At 45.0% G+C, this 12,646-nt stretch overlaps 1 protein-coding gene across 1 annotated transcript in view; it reads left to right on the top strand.

Annotated features, from left to right (window-relative positions):
* Positions 1-2,603: 2,603 nt before the first annotated feature.
* Positions 2,604-12,646, top strand: part of TMEM200A (transmembrane protein 200A) — a 67,616-nt gene continuing 57,573 nt past the window's right edge. The window contains exon 1 of the mRNA XM_044424715.1: positions 2,604-2,651. The gene's annotated coding sequence lies outside the window, so the exon portion shown is untranslated. The remainder of the gene's footprint in view (positions 2,652-12,646) is intronic.

Genomic DNA, 12,646 nt, shown 5'->3' with positions numbered 1-12,646 from the left:
CCCCTTTTCCCATGGCTGCCCCTCCAGTCCCCAGAAAACAAGTAGTGCCCTTCCTCTTGCATGAAGGCTCCTTCTTCTCACAAGAGGCAGATCCTGGATTCAAACTTAAATATATTTCCTGATGCCTAGAAACTTTAAAATAACATGTTGACATTCTCTTTCTGCATGTGTGTGTGTGTGAGAGAGAGAGAGAGACTAGAATGGAAATATTCCTTCTTGATAGCTCCCAGTCAAAGCAGCTATTTTGACTTCTCGGTCTTAATGTACTTTTTTGGAAAAAAGAAGACAAAAGATGCAGTGTGAACATCTGGGAGGGTTACAAATAGAAGGCATCCTGTAGGGCCCCCATAAAATTTTGCAACTGAGGTAGCACAACTGCATGATCAAAAGCTCTGGATACAGCCAAAATCTCAGGGAATCTTCCTATCATCATCCCATGAATGAATCCATGCTTTGGAAATAGACAGGTAGAGCTTGCTAATATTTAAGGCATAATATGCCATCCTATACATGTTTACTCAAAAGGAAGTCCCACTGAGTTCAGTGGGTCCTATTTCCAAGTAAAGCCATACAGGGCGGCCAGAAGATGTGCCTTTTTTCTAGTTCAGTGATTTGCTACTTTCTCCAAAGCGTTCCAAAGAATCAGTCCAACTGTGCCAGGGCGCCGCCAATTCACTGAACAATTTTGCATGAAAAGAGCCATGCAGGACCGCAAGTGGAAGTATTCCCTTCCACCCAAAGCCAATGCGAAGATGGGGCTTTACACATCCTTAGACGCATTCTTCTCTTTATTTCTTCATATACTCTTCTTGGCAACGAAGCAAATGACAAAAAAGAGCTTTGGCTGAAATTGCATCCTACTTCAGACCCCTTTTTATTTGGAATCTTTTTGCTCTGCAAACCCTACACCTCCAGGGCGGGTTTCTTCCGCTCAAGATTTATCTGGGAAGCGGCCCTGCCCAGGGCTGGAGAAGCCATCCACGACGTCACCGCTGGCTCAGGAGAAACTCGTAACGCTTGTCTCCCCAGGCGCTCCTGCGAGGAGGCAGCCCAGCCCTCTCGGCCTCCAGGCAGCCTGCTCAGCCGCAAAAATAGCGTGGGCAACCGCAGGCGATTTAATCTGCTGCGAATTCTCGCTCCAAGCAGCGGCGAGGATCCAGTGTGAACTCCCGTCAGAACTCAGGAGAGTTGAGGAATAATGGAAAGGAGTGTGCGAGGCAGGGCCAACCTTCCTCCATGCATCAACTGAAACTGCAGGCACCTTCTGCCTGCCGCGCTCCCTCCGCCTCCCTGCAGGAGGAGTTGGATTCCCAGGGGCGGTGTGGAGGGGAGGCCCACTAAGGCCGGGCTCCCCGGTCTCTCATTTGTGGTCCCAAGCCTTTGGGAGGCGTCCGCTCCGCTTTGCTGCTGTCAGCGGCCGTTCGCTTGAAACAAGAGCTTAAGGTCCTGTTGCATCTCGCCCCGCTGAAGTAGCTGGGGTTTTGCCCGCATTTTGCCTCCGCAGGATATTCGCTTGGAGAAGGCCGACAGCAAAGATTTCCAGCGCCTTTCTCGCCGCGATAGCCTGCTTTTTCTCTCCTCGGCGCTGCCCCCCCCCCCGCGCCTTTCAAACTCACGGCCTTGGAAACTGATTTAGTGCACTTCCAATTGGGCTCGGGTGGAGGGCGAAAGGACTCGCTCCTCCTGAAATTCGCTCGTGAGTCGCTCACATGCATTAAAGCGAAGCGAGGGACCCCGTCCAGCAATGCAACAGAGCCAGTGGTTAGCTCCGGACCAGCTATAAGCCAAGTATAAGAGAGCTCGAGCAGTCTCATCGCCGCGCCCCCATCCCTTGCGCGAGCAGCGCAGTTTGTCCTAGGGGCTCCCTCCAGGCCCCGTAGTAACCTTCCCCTTCGGGGCAAATCATGTTTCTGTGTCCAAGATAAAGCCACCAGCTGTGGAGGCGACGGCGCCTTCCAGCCAGAGGCGCTACTACTTGGGAACGGCTCTGGAAAGCGCAGCGGGCAGAGCCTGCAAAAAGGGCGCCGGAGGGGATGCCCTCAGCGCTCGCCTGATGGCCTGGCTCGGCTCGGCTCGGGCCTGGGGAAGCAGCCCGCGAGCAGCGGCGGCCGGGGAGGGTGCCGGTCCGGCAGAAGCCCAGGCCACCGAAGCGCTGAAAACTTTCTACGCTCGCTCGCCCGCCTTCGGCGCAATCTCTCCGCGCCGGAGCGACGCCTCCCATTCGCGGCCGTCCGTCGAGGGGGAGCCGCTGGCACCGCCCCCAGAAGGGAGCCTCCCACCAATGGCACCTCTGCCTTTCGCGCGAGTGAGCCGCGGGGTGGGGGGAAGGCCGCCACATCTGGCTGGCTGTGCAGCGGTGGAGATGAGAAGGCGAGCAGTGGCGAGGCTTGGCTGCAGCCTGGAGCCCAAGCCCTCGTCCCCTGCCCAGCTCAGCCCTGCCCAGCCCACGCCACGCGCCCCATCTCTTCTGCCCCCCGCGTGGTCGCTTCTGCCCGCGCCCCTCGAAGAATGAGGAGCGCGGGGATGAAGAGCTGCGCTTCGCGCCTGCCTCGCGCTGAGCCGTGAAGGAACGAACCCGGGAGGCGGAGGAGCCATCCGAGCAGCGCCCGAGAGCGGCTGGACCATCGGACGCCTCGCACACTTGGCTACAGGTAATTCCCGGAGGCGCGCGGGTGGGAGGTGCGATCATCCCTTCCGATGTTCTTCGCTCCCTCGGCCCAGTGGCAGCCCCTTTCGAGGTGAATCTTGAGCGCCGTTCCTAGGGAAGCCCACCAATGTCTTCCCAAGATGAGCAGAAATCGCCGCGATCCTCGGGATTCCCAGTGCATGGAAGTAGCAACTCTTTGTTCTTCCTTCTCATGCATGCACACACACACCACACACACATTTTCCTGCATGCACATGTCAGAGAAAGGGGTCGTTTCAAGCGCAGAGGAGGCTGAGTGAGAAAACGGAGAAGGTTGCATATCCTTGGTTTGGGCCACCTTGCTTCCTAACGGGGCCAGTCTCCTCTCTCTTTGCAGCTGCTACACCCTCTTTTGTTTGGCTCCGAGAATTCTGAAATTCTTTAGAACAATTCATTGCCAGCCGCGCGGCTTAAGAAATGAAAACGGACCGTGGAAGGGGAAGGAGAGAGAAATAACGCTGATGTTCTTTTATGTTCTCTCTATTTTAAAAGAACTTTGCTTTTTATATTCAGATTTTATGCCTGGTGACACACACACGGAACAGTTGCTTTGCTGAATATTTGTATGGAGGAGAGGGACAGATGGAAACTATCGAAGGGGGAGTGTTAGTCTCCTTCGCTTGATAGAATTGAGGAGAGACCCCATCCATTCTGTCCTAAATCGCATTAGGATTGCAGCTTGAATGGTTAATTAATCAGGCAGATGGTTGTAAGAAGAGTGTCATACCCAGATGACCTGTTAATGAACAGCTTAAATGGTCCGTGCTTAACGTTTGCAGTGCCTTGATCGCTTTACACAGAACGCAGTCCACTGCTGAGACGTGAATAGAATTCTGTGTACAGACTTTCCTTCTGTGGGGGAGAGAACCCTTTATTCGCTTTCAAGACTCTTACTGTGTTCATATAGAAGCATTATTAGTTTGCATTCATTTAGGTTCTAGGTATACTCTCTGGAGTAGAACACCAAGTGAAACCAGAAATGAAATCCCAAGCACTGATATTCTGGTGAAGTTTTCAGAAGTTGTGCAACTGAATCAGGACTTCTTCAGTGAGTCACTTTCTGCAGGACCAACTTTCCTTTGAAATTCCACAGTCAAATACAGCATTAAAGACATGTGTGTTTGTCATACGTGCTACAACTTAAATACAATGGGTGTGGCATGGTGATTAGAGTGTTGGACTGGGGACCTGGGAGATCCATGTTCTGATTCCCACCGGCCATGACACTCACTGGGTGACTTTTGGCCAGTCATTCATTCTCAGCCTAATCAAACGTTGTGAGCATAAAATGGAGCTGTGTAAGATTCAGTGGGTTCCTTGCAAGAGGAAAAAAGCTGGGATTCACATGCAATGCAATAATGATGATGATCATATAAATCCCACTGGTCAAGGGCAACAGTGTTTGTGCAGGATTGAAGCCAGGTGTTTAAAGCTGACATTATCTTGCTCAATAAACTCTCAGGAGGAGTTCCAGATTTTGTTTCTTCCTGATGTAGTGCTGTCTGATACAATGTAGATAAAACAGACTCTGATCCCCCAAATATATAAATGGATTCAATAAGAGAAAAATTTCCCCCTTTGCATTTTAAGATGGGTGTACCAAAAAAGGAGGGAGTGGAGGAGGGCTATTTCCTTATTAAATAGAAGTATGAATAGTTGGGCTATTTGGCAATAGTGCTTCATCTTGCTTTTAAACAGGAATGTTTTTACATCTTTATTGTAAGACCAGCAACATTTCTTTTTCAGCAAAATACTTGTTAAGGTATAATTAAGAGGCAATTGGGGTAATTTAGTGCATGGGTAACAATTAGTCTTTTGTCCTGAGCAGAAAGCGGCATTCATGTGGAGAAAGCTCAAGTGCAGATATATAGTAATTTGGAGAAGAATTTGTAAGTATTTTGTGTTGTGTTGGCATAGAAACATATTTTACTTGTTGCTCCTTTGGAGGCATCAGTATGATTCAGATAGAAAGGGAGTTGTGGAGAGGAGGAGAAAAAAGGATATTAGTACAATTTTTCTCCTCCCTAATGATGTCTGAGAAATTAGTTTCATTTGGGTTTTGATCAGGATTTACCCAGTCCCACCTTCCGGACTGCACATGGTACAACCTGAGGTTGAAGTCCATATGTTTCTGAGCTTTTGATTTGCAGACCAAAAAAAGATAATTGTTTGACAGCATATATATATATATTTGAAAGATGGTCATGAAAAATACACAAATAAATTTAAACAATGGGAAAGTACATACATTTCAAAGGTGTGTGCAATGGATGTGCACATTTGGAGATGTATGCATGAACGTACGGATTTTCATCTGAAAATAAAATAGTCCCAGCTCTCCGAGTGATATGGACTGGAACAAGCCACAAGGGGGAATCCAAAGAACTTTGGCCAATTTGCGCATTCCTACATCTCCCTTCATTTGTGAAGAGCTTCTGGACCAACTGGGGACTCTACCCGCTCTCATATGAAGACCCTGGACTTAAAGTGCTCTGAAATAAGAATCTAGTTTCAGGTTTTGAGGGTGTATTAAAATGCACAGCTTTCCTTATCAGTAGAGGTGTTCACTCCAGTAGCTCTAGGCAAGCCTTCTTCATATCCACGCCTCCTTTCCTCATTCTATAGATTTTGATATGAGGTACACACAGATAGATTGCTTCACTCAATACTACTCAAGTGTGCTTTGTTTTTGTCTCTTGTCTCATTCTTTGAGCTAAAGTGGGATGGAGAACTGAAATAAAGCTCTTGTCAGGAATACAGTGTGCATTGCAAGTTAATTTTCTGATATGGATGTGAATCGCTGTTTGAAAAGCGTGTAGTTTATAATGTGTGAATAGTGCCTCACACTAGAATATGTGCCAGTATAGGCAGAAGGTCCGTGATGTGCCTGCACTGAACAGGAGAGAAAAGAAGTATCCTGCTCTTCAGAAACTTGTTTCATAATATAGAGGTTGAATTCCATGTTGGACGAACATAAGGAGCTTCCCTACCCTTTGCTCATCCAGCTGAGTACTGTGTGTACTAACTGGCAGCAGTTCTCTGGGAATTATTCCCAGTCCCACCTAGAAATGCCAGGAATTGAATCTTCAATAGATAATGCGTGTACTTTGAGCATCTCCTTTGCTGGGTTCTACTGGTGTCAAAACACCCTGCCTGCTTTGCCACAGGGTCTCATTCTACTGGCCCATCTATCTCAGCGGAAATGCTGGACACTTGGTGTGGAGATCTTTGGGAAAGCAATGTTCAAAATCAGTCCCGCCACCACTGCAGTGCACACCATCCAAACAAGCATATTGTCACTTCTCAGGTACCATTTCCCGAGCTGCCAGCCAGCTTGTCACGTTATCCCAACCCATGTGCCATGGCTTGTTTGAGGGGAAAGTGTCGTGCCTCCCCTGACACTGCAGCAATGAATCATTCTTACTGTACTGGAGAAATTCAGCTGATCAGGCTGAGTTTTCTCAGGATCTTACAGGACTGGAGGTAAGAAACACACTCATTTGAAGGAAAGGAAACAAACACAACTAAACAACAAGGCAGATGATAAAATCATGCTACCTAGTAAGTTATCATGGCACAAGTGGCTGATGTGAAATTCAGAGATTTGACCACATGGCTTATAGAACAAGCAGCACTAAAATAGTCAAACAGCACCTTGAGCTTTCATCAGAAAAAGGCACAGACATAGAAAAGGCATAATTTTAGAAAGGCGTAATTTTAGCAAAACAAGTCTTAATCCAGAAAACTTCTGATTTCTTTTAAAACAACCCCAAAGGCATGAAAACCATAAAATGTTCTCTTAGTCTCCCCAAAACCAACATCCAATGCCTGAAGTGTAAACTCTCAGAAAGGAACCCTAGTAGAGAGGCCATTGTCTTTCCCAGTTAGTACATAGGAGTTGGTGCAACACCCATCCTCCTTATGAGCCAAGGGCCGTGGTGCCCGGCAAGGTACAGCATCCTACAGAAAAAAGTGCAGGCATGAAGCCTTCAGTTGGTGCTAAACCATCTCGTCTTAAGGAAAGCCCTGTTTCAGGCAAGGTGGAGCTCTCACCTACCTCCACCTGTCACAGAAGAAACAAGTTCCTAAAGCTAATTGCCTCTGAAATGGTTAAAACAGAAAACACATTCATATTTACACGCACACAGCTAGGTTAGTCAAATCACAAGCATAACATGGAGGAGTGGATTATGGAGAGAGAGACGTACACCGGTGCATGCAATCTGCGTAGCTTTTGGGCTGGCTCAGTTCTTGTCCAGAAGTGTGGGGTGGAAGGTTTTTCTAATTGTCTGAAAATGATACTGCACAATCCCTCCTTCTGGGTAATTCTCTCTATTTTGCAATCTTCATTTGACTAGATGCCATTCTTGATTTCTTCAGCACAGTCTCCTCCTCTGACCCGCTGGCCTTGCCTGTAAAGGAAACCCTCCCATGCTCCATTCTCATCCAGCCCTGCATGTAACCTTAGAGGATCCACTTGATCTGGAAGCAGAACCCCTAATTGTGATTCTTGCAGATAACTATTATGTCTGCTGGTTGCTCAAGGGAGACTTCCTCTAGGTCATCACAAAAGCCATTTGAGATAACAAAGCAAAGCAATTAAAGCACATAAGCCATTATCTGGAATTAAGCAAAATTCAGCTCCTGGAGTACATTTTTTGAAGTCCCAGGAAAACACTAAGCCTTCCGGGTTCAGGCCAGCCAAAGGACTTTGGAAGTACATACCCAATGCACATCTCCTATTCCATCCTAACTCTAATGCAAAATACTCTGTTGTATACCATCCAATAGACCTAAGCTATTGGTATGGAATCATAGAATAGTAGAGTTGGAAGGGCCATGAAGGCCATCGGGTCCACCCCTATGCTGTTGCAGGAGACCAATTTACACCATCCCACTAAGATCCCCCAGTTTCTTTTTGAATGTCTCTAGAGTGAGAGAGCCCACCACCTCTCTAGGCAACTGGTTCCACTGTTGTATTGCTCTGACTGTGAGGAAACTCCCTGATATCTAGCCTGACCCTGGGTTGTTGCAGCTTGACTTGATTATTCCGTGTCCTGCACTCTGGGATCAGTGAGATCTTGACCTTCCTCTTTGTGACAGCCTTTAAGGTACTGCTAGAGGGATATCATGCCCACCCACCCACCTTCTCTTCTCAAAGCTGAACATACCCAGTTCTCTCAGTCTCTTCTCGTAGGGCAGTGTTTCCAAACCCTGGATCATTTTTATTGCCCTCCTCTGGACCCTTTCTAATTTTTCTGTACCTTTCTTAAATCTTGGTTCCCAGAACTGGTCACAGGATTCCAGAAGGCATCTGACTACTGAGCAGCATAGGGAAACTACTACTTCTCATGATTTGGAAGTAACACTTCTGTTAATACATCCCAAATCTATACGGAACTTATTAAAACCATGCATGATGAAATCATCATAACATGGTGAGGCACTTCAAAACAAGCTTAAAATCTTAAACTATTTGAACTATCTTACTATGGACTCTGAGGAAGAATCTGATTCAGAGATAGAAAACTTATTCAGGGCCAAGATAAAGTATCAAATATCAGGATGCTAAGAATTTATCTCTGCATGATTTCACAGTCAGTAGAAGGCAACTATTCCTCTAGTACAAGGTTATATGAGTTCATTTGAACTTGGGTTCAGTGTGGACTATCGTGGGATGTCTTTGTCTCCTGCTAGAATAAAGGAACCCAATATTACTTAAATGCATGTTTAGCTGTTGATCTTTTGACAGAGCTGAGTCTGACAGATATAACCCTCAAATATCCCTGTAACAGTCCATGGGTTATTTGAAGGTTGATTCCCCTCAAATAAGCCATGTTGGTTCTTCTGAGATCAGGTTGGATTTTTTACTGTGGCCGGTTTTGCACAATCACCACAGACGGATCTAGCATTGAATAAATGGATTGCAGTGTGTGCTCGGGAGGAGTTAGTTGAATATTTGAAATACTGTCACACTGACTTCTCATATCATCAGAACCCAACAAAGGTGAGTTTTTGGTGTGGATCACAAATCAGTCAGGAACCATGAGCTGCTTTATGGTTGTGGGTGATGTGTTAAGCATGCCAACAAGCTACTCTTTTGGGGTTTCTGTGACAAAACACAGTGCTTCAATATTCAGAATGGCCACTTGCATGGACCACAGACCACAGTGGCTTAGATAAGCTATCGTGGGCTGCTTGATCATGCAAACCACCTCAGTGTGAAATCCAAATATGTCCTCATGATAAACTGGGCAGAAAATAATTCTGGGAGGAGCCACTGCTTAGTGGTAGTTTGCATGCAGAAAATCCCAGATTCAGTCCTTGGCATCTCCAGGTAGGAAGGCAAGACTCCTGCTTGAAACCCCAGACAAAATGGACCAGTGGCTTGATTCAGTATGAGGCAGATTCCTATGTACATATGCTAACTGTTATCCCAGCAGCAAGTGAGGTGAAGAAAAAGGTAGAGATCATGAAGTTTGAAAGCAGTGGAGAAAATAGTGCTCAGGGAGAGAGAGTTATGATGGTTTAGAATGGATTCTCTAATCCTGGGCACTAGTGTCTGTTTAATGTTCATAGAGCTGTCAGTATTTCCCAGATGGGATGATGGCCTCAGCCCCCAAGAACTCTCTGTATGACCTTCTTTATGAGCTAGAAACACGGTTGCTATGACTAACAAGGCATCCTTGGGCATCATGTCATGAAAGAATAACGAAGCAATTTATGGTGCAAGATTGTCTGTTTCCCACATGGCAAATACCCAGCCACAAGAATGTCAGCAGAATGTACTACAAAGCAGAGGGTCTTTCCTAAGAAATATAATAAAAGGCTGCAAAATGTATTTTGAAATAATGTATTTCCTGAAATGCATTATTCAGGAAAGAGATCAGAGACTTGTCTTTTTGTGATTATCCTCATTTTAAGAGCGCATATTTGCACAAATGCTTTTTGTTCTGTCTTCAAGTTGGTGCCTTCTGGATGTGTTAGATGTGCTACAACTCCCAGGTATGGGCAAATGTCCATGCTTGCTGGGAGAGATGGGAGTTGCCCTCCAGCACATCTGGAAAATGCCAGCTTGGGAAGGATGATTTAAATGTATGCAAAAAGGTTGGAGAGTTGAAACTTTAATAACTTGTTTTAATGATGCTCTGTTTTATAGCATAATTTTAGCAGAGATTATATTACATGATAAGAAGTGTGATAATTCCTCAATATGTTTCATGTGCCCCTGAACTTTTCAATTAAGCTTTGTGATGGCTTTAAAGGAATTAATTAAAAAATGATCTGAGCAGGGAAAATAGCATTCACCCCATAAATTAATTAAATTTGGCATGATCTAATGAGTTTTTGGAAAAGATTGCAGCCTCTTTGTGCAGAACTTCCATGTTAAAAAAAAAGTACTTTCAAGCTTTTTAAGGCTCTGGTTCTATGTGTTTGGCAACATCTTGACATGCCAATATGGAGTGGTAAGAAAAGCTTCACCTGGCTAATTTCTGCATATCAAATAGCTGTGAAAAGCATGAGTTAGCACTGAAATAAAGCAAACCCTATTTAATTCCTGCCCTTGTGGCCATCTGGTAGGCTGAGTGTAAGCATAAAAATAGATGTTTTGAGGCATTGCTCCATCCTGAGCACTTAAATGATAGGACAAAAAGTGTAGGATCAAGGCATTAGTGGTGTGTGGCCCAGTGCATGTTTAGTCGGAAAAAGGTCCTATGACTTTCTACATCTGCAGCCAGCCATACCATACCCCCCACCCCGCTCCACTGCAGCATGCGTGGGATTGTGCATTAAGTTTTGTTTCTTCCTAAGCCTAAATGGATAGTTTGGAAAGCAGCAGTTAGGCATTTGAAGTCAGTGACAGTCCTGTCTTGTTATCTACTTTATCAGCCAACTTGCACTTAACACAAGCTGAAAAATGAAGAGTAAGAAGTGAAAGCTGTTTCTAACGTCTAAGTCAACAATAGGATAAGAGTGGAACTTACATTCCAACCCACAGCACACTTAGATCTTAAAATAAGTAAGCAAAATGCGAAAGACAGATGTGGGTTCTTTAATCGACATTCACATGCACATGCCTAGGTCACCTTGGAGCTTAGAGATCAGTGTTTTATGGATATGCAACTTCTGTTCACAATTTACATATTTATTGGCAAAAATGTGGGTGCACCTGTGAAAAGGATTATGCAGAAAGTGAGAATCCACTCTTACTTGCTGGAATAAATTACCGTGTTTGTACGATTATAGCCTGGTTTATTAAGCCAATATATGCATTAGCCCTTCACTAATGGACACAGCCAGTTTGCTGTTTCCTTCACAGCGATGCACAGTTAAACCAGGAAGTCTGCAATCATAATTACCCATTTCGTCTTAACCGTAAAGCTATGGTTACCAGGTACAGAACAAGCCAGGATCTTAAAACTATGAGTCAAGATACTGGCTTGTTCCAGAGCTGGTAGCAGTAGTTTTCCAGTGCAGACAAAATGGGAAACAATGGAAGGATTCATGTACAGCACTGAACCAAGCTTTAGCTCTATGCGTCCTGGTACAAAAAAGCTGAAGACTTGGGTATGCATGCTCTGCTCTCCCCTCTTGTCTTTCTGGACAAGTAAGAAGAGAAATAAATCAGGATTAGCTTTCTCTTTGCTTGATTCCAGACTCGATGTCATGTGCAAATTAGTAGTGGTTAAAAATGAATCACAGTCAATTGCTAAATGAGAAAACTACAAATCCTTCATAATTTCACTCTCCTGTTTAACAAATGAGAGCTTTTTTCAAAGCACAGTTCATGGTTCCACATAATGACAAGCCAGGAATTGGCTAAAATGAGACTGAATCCTGGTTTATTTTGTAGCTAGGCAGGAAGAGGGGAGGGGAGACGAAGGAAGTGGGAAGCATATGAGCCAAGAAGAACGTATGAGTCATTTTGTTTGTGCATGTAGTGCCAAACCATGGTTTGGTATTACATGTAAGTACACTCAATGATTAATTAGACACAGCCAGGTTTAACTGTAGGTGGAACAAAAGAGCCGAGCATATCTCAGCTTAATTAGACAAGTTAGGATCTTTTGAACTAGACTGTTATGTAAAAGTGTTGCTCAGCTGTTCTTTCAAGGAATGGGCACATAATCTATTTTGGGAGAGAGAACAGGAAAATAAGTAAATAAGTCCTTTGTAATACATTTCCCACACTATTGGTGACCATGGCTTCTCTCTTCAGGTACATGTTCTGTCACCGCACACATATTTGTGGTATTTGGATGTCGCTATCTTGCTCCCTGGTGCATTTTCCAAAGTTGGCCATCATTTTGTGTTTCCTTTCCACATAATCAGTGATGAGAACTGACTGTGCATATTGCCTAGAAAGGACAATGGGATATTGAGGAGTAGGTGTATTTCTTGATTACATGCCAGGTGCTTTCAGACATAACAGAAGTAAGAGATAAATCATCTGAGCAGTTGTGCAACTCCAATGTTGTTACCTTTTCATGCAGCTTCTCCTGTGTCTCTAATAAAAGCTCAGCATCTTAGCTCGGCAATGAAGGTTTTTTCCTGGGCTGCATGATGTAAAGGCTGGATTATTGGATTAGGATTAAGGAACCTGAATTCAAATCCCTACTCAGACAACAAGCTGTTTGGACACTCATCTCTGCCTTGCTTTCCTCGGGTGTTGCTGTGAGGATAAATAAAAGAGGTCCAGGTGGGGTGAGGGAGAAGCCATTTTGCCCTGAGTATCTTGGCGAGTGGGCAGGATTTAAATTAATAAAGAAATAGTGGCAAAATTATATATTTTGGAACGTTGGACTGTTCTTAAAAGCATACCAACAGGAGTACTTAAACAATTAATCCTACATCCAAGTAGCTTTCCTTTAGGACAGACTTCCCCAGACTGATACCATGCACATATTTTGACTGCAGCCCCCATCAGCCCCAACCACCTCAACTGATCAGCATTGTTGA

The sequence above is a fragment of the Varanus komodoensis genome, unplaced genomic scaffold (assembly GCF_004798865.1).
Source record: "Varanus komodoensis strain SLA01 unplaced genomic scaffold, ASM479886v1 scaffold1, whole genome shotgun sequence".
In the NCBI taxonomy this organism is placed as follows: Eukaryota; Metazoa; Chordata; class Lepidosauria; order Squamata; family Varanidae; genus Varanus; species Varanus komodoensis.
Note: the sequence above shows the minus strand (reverse complement) of the source record. Positions and strands in the feature narration are given on the sequence as shown.